This window comes from Rattus rattus, chromosome 3 (genome assembly GCF_011064425.1).
Source record: "Rattus rattus isolate New Zealand chromosome 3, Rrattus_CSIRO_v1, whole genome shotgun sequence".
NCBI classification, from domain to species: domain Eukaryota; kingdom Metazoa; phylum Chordata; class Mammalia; order Rodentia; family Muridae; genus Rattus; species Rattus rattus.
Genome location: NC_046156.1, coordinates 154,874,406 through 154,894,154, shown reverse-complemented (window position 1 = coordinate 154,894,154; position 19,749 = coordinate 154,874,406).

The following is a 19,749-nucleotide window of genomic DNA, read 5'->3' as shown; positions in this document are numbered from 1 at the left end:
TATCTGTGGCAGGATTAAATTTCCTACCACTCAGGGTTGCACCATGGCTCTGGAAATCTCTCCTGATTTGGGGTCTTGTGAGATCTGTGTTCTGCCTTGCAGTTGTCATTTCCTTCTCTAGGCTGTGGTAAAGCGGAGTGACTGGGCCATGGTGTTCTCAGTGCCTGGCCCTGCTAAAACCCAGTGGTTCTGTGAATATAGCCGGAGTCAGAGAGTCCCTGCTCTCAATGTGCTTCCTGTCCCTGGTGTTTGCTCTGAGCGCTGCGAATGCTGTGGTTTTGGTAAGACAGTGGTTCCAGGCAGTGATCCTGCTGGAAGTTGTGCATTTAGAACTGTACGTGTGAGTGGCTAGCCTGTGTCAGATGGCCCCTTTCTCCTTCTCTGTTTTACCCTCTCTCCTATCTCTGTTTCGAATTGTCCCTTTCCTGTTAGGAACTAAAGCGTTAGTCTTTGACCAAATCCGCACACAGTCCACTCCCACCTTGTGTAGTTGAGGCGGCCAGTGTGCCCCTGACAGCTGGCTGCCCTGACATCCTGTGGTGTTAGAGGCGCATCACTAACACGGGGTACCTGAGGCTCACCTGCGTCTTCAACTGAGCACTCCCTCTCAGCAAGGACTTGCCCCTTAGCAGGGAACACGATCTTGAAATCTCGTTCCTTTCATATGTAGGAAATGGTAATTAATTTCAGAGGTTAGAGAGAGATTAAAAAAACCTCAGGAGTCTCTAACGTGCATGGCAGAGAGCCTCTCTCTGAGAAGAGCTGTTAGACTCATTCAGCTAAGTTAGATAGGTTCTTGGGACAGCCATGGATGAGCGGACAGGGTGAGAATGACTTGGAGCTAATCATGGAAGAATGGAGGAAGGGGAATCAGTTGGTATTAGACCTTTCAAAAATTTTATCTATCTATCCATCTATCTATCTATCTATCTATCTATCTATCTATCTATCTATCTATCTATCTATCTATTGTGTGATATGGTGCATATGTGGACATCAGAGGACAGTGTGAAGAAATTAGTGTTCTTCTAGCCTGTGGACCTTGGGGATTGACCTCCGGTCCTTAGGTTTGGTGAAAGTCCTCTTTACCCACTGAGGCATCTTTCCAGCCCTGGTATTGGGCTGTTTTGCCTGACCCTTTTACCAGTAGTAAAAACTCTGGTTAAAAAAGTTTCCCTAAGGTTTGTGTGTTATAGATTTAATCTCCAAGTTCACACATTAATGGAATTTCAAGGTGGGACTTCTAGGGAGCGATTGTGATTAGATGACGTCATGTGAGATCTGCATAATGTCCCTAGCTCACTGAGAAGAAGAGAGACCCAACCTGGCATAGGCTAGCTCATTGCCACACGAGGATACAACACAGGGCCTTCGTCAGATGCCAGGACCCAATGTTCATGCATTCTCCAGCCTGCACGGCCTTGTACCAGGACTCACCATCTTAGGACTGTTATGATAGGAAGTCAACCAAGAGTCAGGCTGTGGTGCCTTAGCCTCTGGGTAGTTTCCCACTTGAAGTTCATATCTGAAAACCCTCAAGTAGATCCTTGATGTGTTTCTGTCTTTCATTCTTTCTTTTATTCTTTTGCCCTTCCTTCCTTTCTTTTCTTTTAAGACAAACCCCACACTATGCACCTCTGGCTGTCTAGAACTTACTATGTAGGCCAGGCCGACTCCACACTTGTACTCTTTAACCTCTGCTTCCCATGTGCCTCCATGGATGGTGAAAACCAACTCATATGAGAAAGCGTTGTCTTCTTCCTCAAGGGTGCTACTTTATGACAAAGGTATGAGATGAATTTTGAATCTCGTTAGTTCATAAAACACATCTACCCTAAAGCATCCATTTACTTAGTCATGAAACAAAAAAATGAATTTGGTTGTGCGAACCTGTAATCTTAGCACTTGAACAAACAGGGAGCTGAGACAGGAGGATTGCCTGGTCTTTAATCTGAGTGAATACCAAGCTGGCTAAAGTTCTATATAGTAAGTTCCTGTCTCTAAAAACAAACAACAACAAGAGAGGAAATAGGAGATAGGGCCGTGCTTGTGTCCTTGTGTTATGAAGTGTAGGCGTTTCCTGGTCTGGAGGATGAACCGGGGCTATAAGACAGTTTTGAGGGGTGATTCCCTCATGCCTGTTGCTCTTGAGGGTAACTCAGGCAAGCAGATTCTTCATGTTTGCGGAAGAAGGGAGTGAGTTTGGGCTCTGATCAGTACTGCTAGGCTTTAGTGTATTGTGTGGAAGTCTCTCTCTCAGAAGAAACCCTTCCGCCCACTGGCTTTACATCCACCTCTGGGAGGAGGCAATATTGTGCCCTATGCAAACAGGCTGGCTGGTCCACCTCAAGGGAGAGAAGTGAAGTGGGTGAGAGTTCACTACTTTCCTTCCAGGGACAGGCTCCAGGGGAGATAAAAGGACTCAGCCAGCAGCCAGCTCTTGGTTTGTGTCTCCGCGAGGTGAGAGTACGCTGAGGTACCAGGTGGCTCTTGTTTCAGCCAGAGACTGTGTGTACTTGAGAGCGCCCATCCTTGGAGTGTGCTCTCTGCACTTGGCATCAGACATTAAGTGCAGCCTTATGATCTTGCAAGGGCTGACCTTGACCAACAGCCCAGGAGTGGGTGGGCAGGAGACAGATGAATAATGGAAACGCCGTGAGAGGCATTCTGCGCTGGGAGTGTATGTGTTGAGAGTCTTGTTTCGACAGGGTCTTGTATGTCCTTGCCTTGTTCCCACTCTATAGCCCAGGCCTGTCTTGGACTTCAGTAATTCTTCTGTCTCTGCCTTCCGAGGGCTGGGATGACTGGTTGTGTGCCACCACCCCCAGCAATCGTTCTGTCCTAATATAATGTATTAGAACCCCCGATTCCAACAACACCTTCTTATCGCGTTTTATAAGCCTCTTCATTCATTGAATGTCAACCCTGGGAGGCAGGGCCACGGCTCCCCATCCCCTAAATGTCCAGGCCTTGCTGCAGTGACAGCAGTTAGTAGGCACTCTATAAAATACTTAATGTATGGACAAATTGACTCCTCTACTAGAGACTATTGCTTTATAGAGAAGAGAATGCTAATGGAAGACAATTCCTGCTGAAGTCTGACAGGGGAGAGCTTGCAGTGGGACGAACAGAATGTGTACACAGCAGAATTCTGACGACTTCTCTCCGCAGACAGATAAAACAGAGGTTAGGAGTCCCACGTGGAAAATGGCTAGTGGCCGCTCAGAAGAATGAAAGCTGGCTGGACCTGAGGTGTGAATATTGATATGGGTTCAGAAATACCCAGGCTACCCCTGTGGATTGACTCACACATTACCACATGATTGCCTTGGCCCTGAGAAGGTCTGCTGGGCTGAGTATGGCGTCTCTCTTCCCCACTACTCTCCTTAGGCCGGCCCTGCAGTGAAGCGGGATGAGGGAGGAGCCTTGAGCACTTGACCACGATAACCTTGGGGAGCTCCCCGTTTTGGCCTGGTCACAATACTCAAATCAGTGGGTAACTCGTATCTTAGAGTGGCTGTGGACAGGAGGAACCAGACACATAACTGAAGCCTTAGCTCACGAGAACATTCTCTGAGAGTCTGTGGTGTTTAGCTGTTAGGTATGGAGAGGCTGTGTCGTTCTTGACAGCTACTCAGGCCTTTGAAGGGGTTTTCCTGTATACGAGTGCAAGCCTCTCCAAAAGATATGCTGAACTTGCTTTCCCGCCTACAGGGAGGAGTGAAAGTTGCCAAGGTGGGACCTACCCACCAGGTGCATTTGGGTCAGATGTCACACCACAGCTGGGAACAGAGGAAGCAAGCTTAAAGGAATCAGCCATTACAGCATAGATGGCAGTTAACACATCCTTCTCTCCAATGGCAATGCTAAGGGGTCTAGCATTAGCAAGGGCTTTCTGAGCTGTAGCCCTTATGGCTGCTGAGGCTTCCAGTAGAGTGACTCACTCTGTGGCCCACTAGATGCTCACATGGTCCCATGAACAATCCTTTGTGTCAACATTTTTTTTACATGTGTGTGTGTGTGTGTGTGTGTGTGTGTGTGTATGCATGCATGGCATACATGTGCAGGACTAAGCTCTCTCCTTCCACCAGGTGAATTCTAGGGATCGGACTCAGGTTTGGAGTCCAACACCTTCATCCGCTAAGCCACCTCACCGGCCTCAATTACTTTCTGTTTAAGCCAGCCAGAGCAAGTCTTGTCTCTTATGTTACTAGGGATTTTGGCTGAACTAAACTACACCTGGTCTTCCCATGGGTCCTCTGCCAGTATGCATGGAGGGTTACCCATTTGTGAGCATCAGTTGAGAAAGGCTTAGGCCTGCACACTCCCAGGGTGGCGCACCTTTGGACATTGTTTCTCAGTGTTGAAACATGGGCCTTTTTCTTGGGAGATGAGGAAAAGGATGAGACTTGCAGGTTAACCATTTAAAGGAATCTTAGAGGACCTAAGACACTGGGTATTCATGTTGTTAGCTGCTGAAGTATGTATTTGAGTTTCTTGATAATTTCTTTCAGTTTTCAAGTCTAGCATCTAGGACAAGTATCTTCCTAAAAGGGTTTTCTTCATTTTTTTAAATTCTTTTTTTTAAAAAAGATTTATTTGTTTATTATATATAAGTATACTGTAGCTGTCTTCAGTCACACCACAAAGGCATCAGATCTTATTATAGATGGTTGTGGGATTCGAACTCAGGACCTCTGGAAAAGCAGTCAGTGTTCTTAACCACTGAGCCATCTCTCTAGCCCTTTTGTCCCCATGTTTTCATTTTTTTCCATTTTTTATTGGATATTTTAAATTTACATTTCAAATATTATTCCCTTCCCTGTTTTCCCATCCATAAACCCCTATCTCATCCCCCCTCCTCCTTCTTCTATGAGTGTGTTTCCCCACCCATCCACCCACCCCTTCCCACCTCCCTGCCATGACAGTCCCTTACACTGGGGGGTCCAGCCTTGGCAGGACCAAGGGCTTCCCCTCCCATTGGTGCCCAACAAGACCATCGTCTGCTACATATGCAGCTGGAGCCAGGTCTGTCCATGTGTAGTCTTTGGATGGTGGTTTAGTCCCTGGGAGCTCTGGTTGGTTAGTATTGTTGTTCTTATGTGGTTGCAAACCCCTTCAGCTCCTTCAATCCTTTCTCTGACTCCTCCAATAGGGACCCTGTTCTCAGTTCAATGGTTGGCTGCAAGCATTCGCCTCTGTATTTGTCATGCTCTGGCACAGCCTCTTAGGAGACAGCTATATCAGGCTCCTGTCAGCATGCACTTCTTGGCATCAGCAATATTGTCTGGGTTTGGTGGCTGGATGTGTATGGGCTGGATCCCCAGGTGGGGCAGTCTCCGGATGGCCTTTCCTTCAGTCTCTGCTCCAAACTCTGTCTCTGTATTTTCTCCTATTAATATTTTTGTTCCCCCTTCTAAGAAGGACTGAAGCATCTGCACTTTGGTAGTCCTTCTTCTTGATCTTCATGTGGTCTGTGGATTGTATCTTGGATAATTCAAATTTTTGGGCCAATATCCACTTATCAGTGAGTGCATACTGTGTGTGTTCTTTTGTGATTGTGTTACCTCTTTCAGGATGATATTTTCCAGTTCCATTCATTTGCCTATGAATTTCATGAAGTCATTCTTTTTAATAGCTAAGTAGTACTCCATTGTGTAAATGTACCCCATTTTCTGTATCCATTCCTCTGTTGAGGGACATCTGTGTTCTTCCCAGCTTCTGGCTATTATAAATAAGGCTGCTATGAACATAGTGGAGCATGTGTCCTTGTTATATGTTGGAGCATCTTTTGGATATATGCCCAGGAGTAGTATAGCTGGGTCCTCAGGTAAAACTATTTCTAATTTTTTGAGGGAGCACCACACTGATTTCCAGACTGGTTGTACCATCTTGCAATCACACAAGCAATAGTTAAGTGTTCCTCTTTCTCTACATCCGTGCCAGCATCTGCTGCCATTTGAGGGTTTTTTTTTTTAATCTCCAACCCCTTTTCCCCATTGGGTTTTTTTTTTTTTTTTATAGTGTCACATACAATGAATTAAGATCAGCTCATTGTAGTTTACCTTGCATCTGAGTTGGGCTTTATTCATTAAGATGGTTTAAATTTCACACATATAAGCTGTATTATATTGCTTCTAACCATTCACAAAGCAACAATTGGCTTTCCCAAGACAGCTTTACGCTCAGACTTCATGTGGGGCGGGGGGGCTCCTGCAGGGATCTGCATGGAGAGATGATGGGGAGAAGCTCTTCAGAGATGAGCAGATAATAGGATTAGCCTGTGTAAAACCTGCAAAACAGTGTCAGTGTGATTGCTTCTGTCTTCCTCTTAACTGTCCCCACAAACCCAGCATCAGATTAAAGAGAGAGGGGGAGAGAAGTAGGAGAAGAAGGGAGGGTGAGTCTCTGTCTTTCTGTGTAGTCCATTTCAGAGATCGTGAAGACCCTGAGTCAGTTCCCTCCACGATAGAAGTCTGGGCACTTTACTAGGGCAGGCACAGGACAGAGGTTCTGCTTCTCCTCACTGCCACTGGGGAAAAGAGCCTTGTAGTTCAGGGGAAAGGCATGAGGAAGCCTTGCTAACGGCAACCCAGTGGTGACCCGCCAACTCTCTCTGCTTATATCAGACGTGGTACAGTCAGGTATCTGACTTCCGTGTGGAATCTCCACTCTCAGATCCAACGCTTGTTTAACGTGCTTGGGGCAGGCCTCCCTTGGAAGACCCTTGTGCAGTCCCCAGCCCTCCAAGGCTGATTCCTGGGCTCACAGTGAGGTCCCACGTCACTCAGTGCTTTCCCTGCTGTAACAGCCTCTATCACGCTGTTTCTTAATTATTTGTTGATCTGTCTTTGTTTGCCAACAGACTAAAACTTGGTGACAGCAGAGACCATTTCTAATCTTTGCCCTCCTGGTGCCAGTCCTGCAATTGGAAGCAAAAAAATAAATGAGTTAAATGAGTTATTCATTTAACCACCTGATGCCATTAATAAACATTTATGATGAGCGTGTAGCTGTTACTGTAAGCAGTGCGTGATTCCCAGGAAAGAAAACAGAGCTGGCTCTGCTGTTTACAAGTTCTGTGACCTGGGGCAGGTTGCTGGGCCTTTTGTGAAGTCATTCTTCTTAGCTCCCGAATGGGATAAGCACATTTTCTCCAAGACGGCCTAAGGTTTTGTATAGTAGGCAGCAGAGGGCCGGGAGCCCACCCAGCAAGAGTGCAATGGCTGCTGTCATTGCTCGTCACCAAGGGTCACTAAAGGAATAAGAAACAAACACAAACAACAGTACCCCGGACTCACTCTCCCTTCCCTTTGAAAATACTTATTTATTACTTATTTAGGACATATGCTGCATATATGTGTGCAGTGAGAGACCAGAGTGTGTCTTCACTCTTACCTTCTTAGACAGGGTCTCTCAGGGAGTCTGAAACTTACTATGTCAGCTAGGCTGGCTGGACAGCAAGCCTCTAGGAGCCTCTTGTCTCTGCCCCGTAGCACAGGAAACCCAAATGTGTGCCATAGTACCCAGGTTTTATGTGAATGCTAGGCCTTGAAATTCATATCCTATGCCTTACCCATTGAGCTCGCTCCCCAGACCCTTTCCTTCCTTTTGATGTTGCTTTCCTGTTGACGGTTTGATGAAAGAAAACAGGAAATATTATGATAGGAGACATAGGTGAGGAAGGCATATGATTCTTTGTATCTCTTGAATATTTGTTATGGAATATATTCATGTATGTTTGTGTGTGCATGCCATGTGTACAGGAGCCTATGGAGACCAGAAGTGTCTTGGACCTGGAATTGGAGTGATCGAAACTGTGAGCCACCCAGTTTGGGTGTTGGGGACTGAATATGGGTCCTCTGGAAAGCAGGAAGCATTTTTAACCTCCGAACCATCTCTCTAGTCGTCTTGAGTATTCCTTTAAAATAGATACCTGTGCAGGATCAGCATGTCTGGCATTGTTGCTTTGTGTATGATTAGTCTCCCTCAGTCTATGTACTTTGACTTAGCCCTTTTCCTTGCATAGATTTTTCTAAAGACTCTTTGAAACAACTACACGAAGGACTGTTTTCATCGCTGTAATGCTGGTGAAGAAAGGAATAAATAATTTGCCCAAGATCCCAGAGGACCTAAGCAGTTATGTTGTCAGAATCCCTTGGCAGTACATGTACTGTTCCCACCACAGTGAGGTAACATCAGTGAAGCTGCCCTTTAATGGGGTCCTGTTACAGAGTTACAGCAGCACAGACTGCAGTTAAGGAGGGACAATAGAGGAGGACTTTCCAGGTGGGCTCCATGGAAGCAGTCTTCGAGATGGAGATGAGCACAGGGTGCCTAAGAGGGTCCATGCCTGGCGGGGGCGGGCGTGAGGAGACCCAGGAGGGGAAGTAGAGCTAAAGTCGCATAGCTTCTGGGACCAACAGAATTGGTCAATGATGTGGAGTCGAGGGCATAGCCCTGTGGACTCCTTGCAGGCTACCTCAGGCTTTATGTAGAGTTGACTTAGCTGTTGAAAAAGGCAAAAGCCTCCCTCATTGGCCATGCAGGCTGGACGAGGCTGGAAAGAGCCTGTGTTCTTTGCTCCTAAAGGACAATTACAATTCATTCTGTGCTCTGCTCAGTGGCCATTGGATAGGTGGAACAGAGAGCCAAGCACTCGAGAATGGGAAGAATTAGCCCAAATTGGCTGATAGCTAAAATCTTGACATCCAGGTGTCTGATTGACAGTGAGGTACAGCTGCTTGCCACAGAGCAAGGACTTGTAACCACGCAGTGCATCTCCGGTGCGGTGGTAGAATATGCAAAGTTTCTTATTATTGAATACCAAGTTAGCAGAGAATGCGACTCGCTTGATCGGCGACTGATATGATAAGATGCTAATTATATGACAGGGTGACCCACGTGGCGGGGCAGTCTAGGTCCTAGCAACACAATATTTATCTGGACAGCAAAGGCGAGCTGCTAATTCAAGATGCAATCTTTTTTCCAGAGACTCAGCCAGTGCAGTCAAAAACAACCTTCCCTGTTCCTCACATGGGCACCTTCATCCCCATCCTAGGTCATTGACACACAGCTCTTAAGTTATTTCTTGTCAGCTACTGACTTGGAAATTGTGATCTGATGACCTTCCTTGTATTTTCATACTTAAATAGCCTAAAAAAAAAAACAAACCAAACCAAACCAAAAACATTCCTCAATGGAAGGACATCATGCTTTCCCTTGTTGGATTTTAAGGATAGACTTTCTTCTGTTTTTTTCACTTGAAGGGATTTCTTTGATTCAAACAGCAATACAGCTTATTGAGTTACATTATTCCGGTGGAAATTACAACTACTCCAGATAGGTAACTGAAGGCAGATCAAAGTAAGGACATCACCAATGTCTGCCTTGGGGAAGTGATGAGTTTTATTTGGGTTACTTATAGGACTATGAGAGGAGTAGAAATGGCATCCAGCATGGGTGACAGTTCACGAGAGCTGGAAACCTGGGGTATACCACACAACCTGCAGCAGCTCAACAGGTTGGAGAATGCCCTTTACAGATAGCTCAGCTGGTCTGAGCCTCTTTCAGGCAGTTTGACTGGTCGGACAAGCTTCTAGGCAACTCAGCTCTTTTGAGAGTAGTTCTCAAAAGTCCTTACCACTCGTAAAAGCATGAGCAGGGCTCTAATGAATCTGGTTGGTTTCAGGGCCTTCCTGTAGCCTTTGAGTTGTTTACTTCCTGTGCTTAAGGAGCTTCCAAGATGGAAAGAACTACACTGCACAGGGCTGGGGAGAAGGCTCAATGGATGAAAGACTTGCTGTGCAAACACGAGGATCTGAATTTGAATTCTTAGAACCCATGTGAAGCCAGATGTAGTCGTATGTGCTTGTAATCTCAGCCCTTTCTGAGACACAGTGGACAGAGAGAAGAAATTCTTAGAAGCTTGTGGGCCAGCTAGCTTGGCATACACAGCTGTGAACACAAGACCTTGTCTCAAACAAGATAGCTGAAGACTGTCCCTTGTGGTTGCCCCTTGAGCTCCATATGTGGTTCATAGCACATGTGTGCCCACATTTACACATATCCCCCACACCCCAATACACAGACGGTGAGTATTTTTTTAAAAAGGGGGGAATACATATGTGGGGAAACTGTTAATGCATATCAGAGTTTGCAGTCAGGTGTGATAGCACAATCCCTTTATCCTAACATTGATCAGGCTAAAGCAGGTAATTTGTGATTTTGAGGCCAGCCTAGGCTACATATTGAGGCACTCTCTGAAAAACCAAACCAAGCAAGTAAACAAACCCATAATACCCATGACTAGTGACAGTACTAACTGTATTAATGTAGCAGTGTGATTAGCCACATGAAGAAGTTAGCTAGACGAGCTGGCATTAGGAACTTAATTAGCTAGATATGGTGCTGTGCATCGTTAATCTCAGCACTCAGGAAGCAAAGGTGGGTAGATCTGAGTTCAAGGCCAAGCTGGCCTAGAACTCAAATTCCAGCCCAACTAGGGCTACATAGTGAGACCCTATCTCAAAACAAAAGCAAAATCAATCAAACAAACAAAGAAACAAACAAGGAAGCTGAGAGGTTGTGTCCCAGCAAACACCAAACAAGTCAATTGGGAGTTGGACAATGCTATAAACTCTCAATCCCTGCTTTCAGTGGTTTACTTCCTGGAGCAAGGTTACCACCTTTCTAAACAGTGGTACCCGCTGGGGACCAAATGTTCAAACATGCCGACTATAGGAGACATTTCTCATTCAAACCATCACAATACTAATATTAAATCACAAAAAGTGTGAGGTCCCCTCTTCCTTACAGATGGTATTATAGAACTCAAGTTTTCAAATAAGCAACATGCTCTTTCGTAAGCTGAGTGGGAAGTGTGTGTGTGTGTAAAACACAAGCGCGGCAGACTCTGATTCCACACTCCAGGTTCCACACTGTCTGTGCCTGCTTCTTGTGATAATTGTAGCTGAGTGGTTGTGACAGAGACCATCTGGGCTGCAAACTGAAAGTGTTTACTATCTGGCCCTTCCTACAAAAGTTTGCACTCTCTGTTCAGAGTATGTCAAGCCTCCCACGCCATCTGATGTTCCCCTTAAGCGTGCTTCCCAAGGGCTGCAGAGTGTTCTGGAGTGTGAAGATGTTGATGGCACCTGTCTGAGGACACACAGCTTCCTCCCTCAGTAAGCCCTCTTGGCTCTTCCTTCTTCCTGTGCCTCAGATGCCACTCCCTTACCTTGGCTAGCCAAAGCCAGCTCTGCCCCTCTCTTGAGTCTGATCCCCACACCAGTTAATCTGGCAGATTCCTGTTCCACTCAGAAGCAAGGGGTGCCTGGCTAAAGTGACCTCGAATACCCACCTGCATAAGATAATGGTGGCCCCCTTTCCACTGCCAATCTCTTGGGGAAGCTGTTGACCAGTTCAAGAACATAGACACCCAGGAATATAAATTTAAAAGAGGTGCATTTCCCACTAAATGTAAGTCTCTCAAAGGACATGCCTCAGCTACACAGTGCACATGGAATCACATTTCTTCACAGTGCTTTGCTTTGTCCTGTACCACTCTGTATTAGTTCTACAGTGTTCCATTGCCGTTCTCTGTGGTTGCAGTTTTATTGACCACAGCTACTTTTTTTGAGACTGATATGTTTTCCAGAACAATTACCTTCACCTTTAAATCATGGCAGAGCACTTTTGAAAGTTAGAGTTGGTGATGTTTTTATCAGGTTTGAGAAATCGCTTCATCTCTCCTTATCATCCGACCACAGGCTGTACTGAAGAAACAAGCCTGAAGGCTTATTTGTGTGACGCTTGGCCTTTCTGATGTCCAGTGCACACCTCACACCTGAGCCTTATGAAATATGTGATGATTTTTTGTTTTGATTACCACTATTGCTGTTATCTCTGTTCTTAACCTATTTTCTATGGTAACTCCCATGCCATTGACAAGCACCCTGCTAGCATCATCTGGTGTTGTCTCTATGGCTCTTCCTCCCTCATCTCTATTCTATTCAAAGCAAACTGAATGGGACAGCTTTGGTTTATGGCTGAATCTGGCTTTTGTGTTTTGGTTTGGAGAAAGGGTCTCGCTCTGTAGTTAGACTGGCTTATGGTATACTTTGTCCCCAAAGTCATGCCCTTCCTCCTGTTGGTGCCTCCAGAATTCTGGGGTTAGAGATGACAGAAACCATTCTTGTGTATATCTTGGTTCTGAGGGCTGTCTTCAGCCAGAACAATGCACTTTCTGTCTTGTCTTCAGATGTTAAAGGTGGACTCTGGAATTTGAAGTCTACACAGCCCTATAAATCCCTGCACACGTGACTGACTATGCCTCATATGAGCTGACTTGTTTTATGTTATTTGTTTTAGTTCCACCCAGATCCTGCTTGTCTGGGTTATTACTGCAGCCCTCCCGTCTACCAGCACTTGCACCTTGAACTGGGGAAATGACTTAGATGCACTGTCCTCTCTAGGGACCCCCAGAGGCTGACACTGAGTTGCAGAGGCTATGTGACTATGTGACAAAGAGTACTCTTGGAGTCACCTTCAGGGAGGGGCGGGAAGGGGGGAAAAGGCTAGATGAAGACCATCACTGACCCCACAGACTGTCTAGAGCCAGGACAGCCATAGGGTGGCACCCTAACTCTCAGACAGGGAGCAAGGAACCTGGCATTTTTATCCCTGGTCCAATCAAGACTGACACATTGTCACTGGGAGAAGCAGTTTTCTTTAGCCCAGTTGGTCCCATACTCCTCTCCACAACTGTTAAGTCTTCATTGTCTGCAGGGGGATCTGGCAGCACTTTACAGAGCGAGCTACTTGCCGATAGTGCCTTTCCTGTGCGATTTGGGCATGACATCTGTACGTCTCCTTCCTGCCTTAGATCCTAGGCATCAGCCCATTGACACCTCCGTAGCTGGTGTATAATTGCAGTGCCTCTCGGGTCTGTGCAGAGCATTTCCAACAAGTGAGTGCTAAGCAGTGAACAGAGCTTGAGATTTTCTTGTCTGTTCCAAAGGGTAGCTCTTGGTCAGATTTTTTTTTCTTCTTCTTCTTGGAAACAGAGTGAATGCTTGTACATCATCTTCTTGGTCCATTTGACAAGCACAGTAATAGCCTCCCACAAACACTGAGAGATCCCCCCCCAGTACAATGCTTAAATTTGTGTAAATTCAAGGGGACTGGGGGGATGGTTCTGTATTTTAAGAGCACTTACTGCTCTTGTCAGGGACCTGGGTTCAATTCCCAGAACCCACATGGTAGCTCACAGCCGTAGTTCCGTTCCATTGGATCTGACACCGTCTTCTGGCCTCTGCAGGCCCCACATGGAAGTGGTTCACAGACAAAACGCTCACATAAAATAAACATAAACAAAAAAAGTGTTAGTTCATCCAGGCTACACTGTGTATTTGTTTAATCAGACACCCAATATGATGCTGTTATGAAGGCATTTTTAGATACAATAAGCCCAGAAATGGTCTATGAATAAAGTGGATCATACTTCATAATTGCAGTGGAGATTGTCCAGACAGTTTTTGAAAACCTCGAGAGTAGACTGAGGTCTCCTGGGGGAGTTTGGCCTTCAGACTGTGTATAGACTCCATCTTGAATTTCCTCTGATGGGCTGTCCAGCCTGCTGTCCTGTCCTATAGATGTCAGCCTTGCCAACCCTCTAGATTACAGGGAATAGTTTTATTTTTCCTTAAGTCAGTCTCTGTATGTGTCTATCCTGAGAAATCTAGCTAATGGTTCTTGGGACCCAGGATTCACTTCTCCATGCTCAAGTCTTACCCTGACAGTTGCCATGCTTGGGGTGGGGGGTGGGGGGCAGTTCAGGAGTGACTTCATCTATTCCAGCCTCAGTTGTAAGCAGACTTACCTGAGAGTAGCCTTTCTCTGTAGCTGTGGGGCTGGTGGTTACTCTCTGTCATCACACAGAACTCAGAAAAGGCTGCTTGTCACTGTTGACAGGGACTTCCTATCTGTTTTCTCACAGGAGGCCAGGTGCCCTGCCATGGGGAGAAGGGATAGCCATTGCCCTTCCAAGCAGTGTAAACACGATGTCCTTGCTTGCACATGACGGGCTCGTGTTCTCCGGCCTCTCGTAAAGCGTCTGACACACAGCGTTCCTTTGCTCTCAACTTATATTTAGGACTGAGGTGATCCTTACATTTTAACTACTTTTCCTGGCCAGAGAAGCTAGCTCAGGCGGAATCCGAGCAGGGCCGTTGTACTTTGAAACTTTTAGTATGGCTTGCAGTTTTGTCTTGTGGAGCAAGCAAGCAGACAAACAAACAAAACATAAAATCAAGTCGAGTAGAAAATATTTGTATTGGTTATGTATAAGGTTGAAGGCAAAGAACACCGGTGGGAATCCGCTGTGAAAACTTATGAGGAACTGTGTGTGAGGTTGCCATGGTTTGGTGCTAAAAGTAGGTACATGCAATGAAGCCAAGTTTTGTTTTATTTTTAAACATGAACTTCATCTAATAGTCTCCAGAGAAGAGAGACATGAAGGTCTGGACTGATGACCCACCTGGCAAGGAAATCTGGGCTTGGTGTATTAAGTTTTTGGAGATTTTGTCAAAGTTGGGGGGTGGATGAGAGCTCGTTATTCTTGGCTTCATAAGAGCACACTGGAAAGAGTTCACATGGCCCATTCTGTGGACGCTGCTCATACCCCAAGAATGCTTGAACCTGTACAGCATCTTCTATCACAAGCACTCGCAGGGATGGATGGACAGATGTGTGGACCGCAGACATTTATTGCCCATCTGTATCACTCTCCTTTGCTGCTGGCTTCTGGTGTTGTCTCCTGACTGCTGTTGACACTGGGTAGGAAGGAGATGGAGTCACTTTGGAAGGAACTCAGTGTCTCACCTGTCATGAGGCTCCATGCCAAGTGTGTAGGTGTGACAACCGCACAGGTGGCCTTTGGCTCATGTGAGGGGTTAGAGGATGAATGGACAAAACCAACTTTGTGACTGGAACTATCTGGTATTAAATGATGTAGAGAGTGAAGACCAGAGCCCAGGTTCATAGGTGAGTCAATAAAGAAATGGAGGAGAGAAGAGCCCCCAGTATGTGCCCGTTCTCCCTTGCATAGGAGTTAAGACTTTGGTCCCTTGTGCCACACCATCGGTTCTTTGAGTGTAGATTGGATTAAGTAGGGGAAGAAAAGATGGCAACTTGACAGTGTGCCTGTCTGAAAACACTACCTCAGCCAAGTGACCCAAATGACATGGCCAATGGTCAGTCATGTGGACCCTTTGAACACTGTGTGGGCTGACGCACACTGCTTCAAGCTTTTCTTGTTGACTCTCAGTCTAATTCTGAGAAAAAAGAGCAGACAAATCCAAACAAACCTATCTGTAAGACACCACAGAACTTAATGGTTCTCATGAAAACACATGAGAGACCCCAGCAGTTCTCATCAACCCTGAGGGACTATGTGGATTTAATACTTGAATGCAGTGTGCTGCCCTGAATGGGATCCTAGTAGGGGGGAAAAGTTAGTGAAAAAGCTATCGAGAAATAGAGGGAATCTAGGCCTTAGCGCATGGTGATGGACCAATGTTGGCGTTTGGTTTTGACTTCTTTTGAATGTGCAGGAAGCTGGTAGGGCTTGTGGCAGGGTATATAGCCATCTCTGTGCTGCCTTTATGGAGGTTTGGTCATAACCGAAGTCCACATGCAACATAGGCCAGAATAACAGGTCTGTGTGGACTCCCAGGAGTGGGTGGTACATTTCGGAGTACATTGTTCCAAGATGGTCAGGGAATCGTGAACAGCATTAGTAAGGCATACTGGGCTCAGTTGATCAAGATTGACATTTTTTGGGTTGTTTAACTATGGTTTTATGGCTCATGACCCATTAAAGAGCACTGTGATTTGGATGTGTCCTGAGTTCCTGTGTTGGAGATTTAACTCCCAAAGTTACATCTCATTGGGAGAAGAGATCTTCAGGGGTGACTAGATCGTGTGGGCTCTGCTTTATGAGTGGATTAATGTTGATAGGTTTAGTAAGTTGCTGTGGCGGGGGCATTCTGATGAAAGGGGGAGTCTCGCCCCCTTCTCTTGGATACATCCTCTTGCTTTTCTGTCTTCCTTCACAGGATAAGACAGCAGACCGTTGTCTGATGTGGGGTGCCTTGATCTTGAACTTACCAGCCTTCTGAAATATAAGAAATCGAACTTCTTACTTTATGAATTACCCAGTGTCCTGGGTTTGTCAACTTGTAGGTCAGCTTGATACAAACTAAAGTCATCTGAGAAATGTTGATGAGGCTGTAGGCAAACCTGTAGGGCAATTTCTTAATTAGTGATTGATGTGGGAGGGCCTGTTACAGGAGGCTACATCCCTGGACTGGCAGTCCTGGGTTCTCTGAGAAGGCAGGCTGAGCAAACCATGATGAGCAAGTCAGTAAACAGCATCCCTCCATGGCCTCTGCATCAGCTCCCGCCTCCAGGTTCCTGTCCTGTTTGAGTTCCTGACCTGATTTCCTTCAGTCACTTCCTACAATGTGGAAGTATAAGCCTAATAAACCCTTTCCTCCCCGAGTTGCTTTTGGTCATAGTGTGTCATCCCAGCAATAGATATCCTGAAGAAGATACCCATTGCCAGGTATTCTGTTCCTGCAGCACCAAAATGGCTGAGACAAAGGTGTCTTTGTTCCTAGCCTGCTAGACACAAATCCACATATGGGGTCCTTTCAAGTTGTCCTGTGAGTGAGAACTTGAGGTGAGCCCTGCTACTGAGATACTTGGCTTATCAGCAGGCAGTGAAAGCCGTGTGTAAATAGTAGCCTCTGATGTTATTGCTGGAGAAGCAGTGAGCGGGCAAAGGAAACTTCCCACTTACCCAGATCAGTGTGACGCCCAGCCTTCCTTGTAGCCAATTCTTCTGAAGCTTCCTCTTCATGAAGGCCCAAAGGCTGGAGGACATTGGCTTGTAGTGTGGATTCCTAAACCCTGGGGCCTCAGGAAAAGTTCCTTCAGTGTCTGAGGATATGTCCTATCCTGGTCCAAGGCTGGGTCCTGGGTAGGTCTCACCTGGCCTAGGCTACTGCTTTGCTACATAGCACAGGACAAGGCAAGACTTGGGGGAAGCTTCTGTCATCTAACCCACAGCTTCAAAATGACAGTAAAAATAGCGAACTATCATAGCTGTGTGGCCGATGACCTTCAGCTCAGCCTGACTTCCTTGCAAGAGAGCTGTGTAAATGCGCATAGCCAAGAAACATCACCTGCTGTTCAAGTGAGGAAAATGTTTAACACAGACATAAACAAAATGTAATAAGGAAGATCAACGGCTCACAAAAGTCATTTCACAAGCGGCCATTAAACAGGTGCTTATATATAATTGCCTCTGTGGTATACTGTGTTTTTAAACTCTGGAGATAAAGTTTGTTTTCAGTTGAGCACCACCCCTGTGTCACACCTGTCCTCCCTGTCCTCAAAGACCTCTGACTCCGCCCCTCGTGGCCTTGGGACATTTCCATTGCCTTGTGCTTGCTGACTGGCTTGCCAGAGCTCCCTCTTAGCTGCTTGTTCTAAATTTCTTGGAACTAGGGTTTCTCTGTCAAGGAACTATACCACTCAGATACACACGCCGCCTTAGAGCCGGGCTGTGTGTGCATGAGAAGGCAGCGGCAGATGAGGCCAGTGGAGGACAGACTGACTCATGGGTAATTTGGCCCAGGAAGAGTTGGACTGCACAAGGGTCTAAGTTCTTGTGGGCAATTCACAGGAGCGTTTGTGTGGGGCAGGGGAGAGTGCAATGGAGAGTGCGTGGCTACAGGGAGGGTGGGAAAGAGAATGAAACTTATCTGGTATCAGAAACACATCAACGAAAAACCACTGGAGATGAGGAACCGAGAAGGAACAGTCTCAGGTGATCAATACCCCGCCCCCGGAAAGACGGCCAAGTTTGTAGAGACCAAGTTCAGTGTTATGAAATGGGTCACAGTGGTAGCTGGACACAGCAGAGAAATCCGTGTGTGGGGTGATGTGATTCACACACAAGGTGGGGGTGCCTATTGTCTTCCTGTTTCTTCCCTGAAAGCTTGCCAGAAAGCCTTCTTCTCTTCCTCAGCGATTTCCTGAAGCTACCCCTGCACTCAGAATTCCCTGCCACTTCTTACCTCTCTTCTTCATCTGCCTTAAAACCTGCCAGCCTCCCTGGAGCCACGGCAGTGAATGAGGAGACCATGTACTTTACTTCACCTATTCAGATGGACCTGAACTGATACCACAATTTGAAAATTAGTGACATAATGAATTTACATTAGGAGAGTCACTGTCACCACAGGGATTAAAATGACACATCATGGTTGGAAGGGAACATGGCCTCTGGCAGGTAGCAGCATCTTGGTCTTCTGTTAGGCTGTCTGCCTACCTAGTTCCGTCTTCCCTTTTCTCCTTTTTCCCATGCTTCTGGCTTCCTCTGAACCCTCCCACTGTTCTCCTCAGCCTCTGAAGGTCCGTGTACTTCACATCCGACCTTAAACCTCTGCTGCGCTGATGTGCTTGTCCAGCATCTCTTGGATGCCTGTGCAGTCTCTCCAGAGCTCTCTACATAGCGTCCCTTTGACAAATCGTATTTGGGATTAGACAGCTGATGTGGTTTAGGCAGGGAACAAAAATGTGGCTCAATCAGTGACCAAATGGAATTGTTTTCTGGCAAAGACATAACTGTATTTTTGGTCCCAAATGAGGCTATCAGAAGTTGACAGAATAGAAGTTATGAATACTTGAGTTAAGAAAATAGGGACATATTGGATTATCATAAAACTTATGTCTCAGATAGGGAGAAAGGCCATGGTGGAAGGGTCCAGCTGTTAGTTACACACAGTAAGGGATACAGCTGGGGACTTTCTGTCTCAGGCTGACTGGAAATGAACCTTACTGACTGCCTTAGCCCATAATCTATGGCTGTAAGGGAACACCATGGGTTTGATAAGTTGGAAGGTATTTAGTCCATGCTTCTGGAAGTTAGGAAGGTCAGGGGTATGGGCAGTGTCTGAGTCTACTTGTGTCATCACTAACCCCTTTCAGCCTGAAGAAGACTAAGTTGTTCGTAGACCTTCCATCCTCAGGACCCAGTGGTCTTTCAGGGATTCCGATGCCACCAAGCTGGAGACTAAGCTTCTAATAAATGAATTTCAGACACCTCCGAAGTGGGGATATTTCCAGAAACTAGACGGGGGTGGGAAGGAGAATTAATGTGTTGGTTTTTACAGAGTTGCTATTTTTGGCTGAAAAGAACTTTGAGGAAAACCCTCCTGTGTGATGCATCCACAAACGATAAAGTTACACTGGTAGGGTTTGGTGTAACTATGAGAAAAGGCAAAGGAAAAGTAACCATTCTCTCTCTCTCTCTCTCTCTCTCTCTCTCTCTCTCTCTCTCTCTCTCTCTCTCTCTCCTCTAGCCAGCAGGTAGTTCCATAAACGGTCCCAGTTTTCTCTAAACTTGTATTTGGTATGAGGTTACACAAGGATCAACGTCAAAGCACCCTTAGGCTGAGGCTGTGCAATGTACCCTGTTCTCATTAGGACCTCATGAGCACGTCTTATTTCTGCCATTGCTGTGTCTTTCTGTGATAAGGTCTGGCATAGCATTGCACTTAAGAGAAAGAGAATGGGCTGTTGTCAAAGCCTCTGATCCGAGGTGGGTCTCAGTGTGACTCTACCAACCACAAAGCAGGAGAGAGGCCCGCTTGGCATGCTTGATTACTCAGCAGGCTG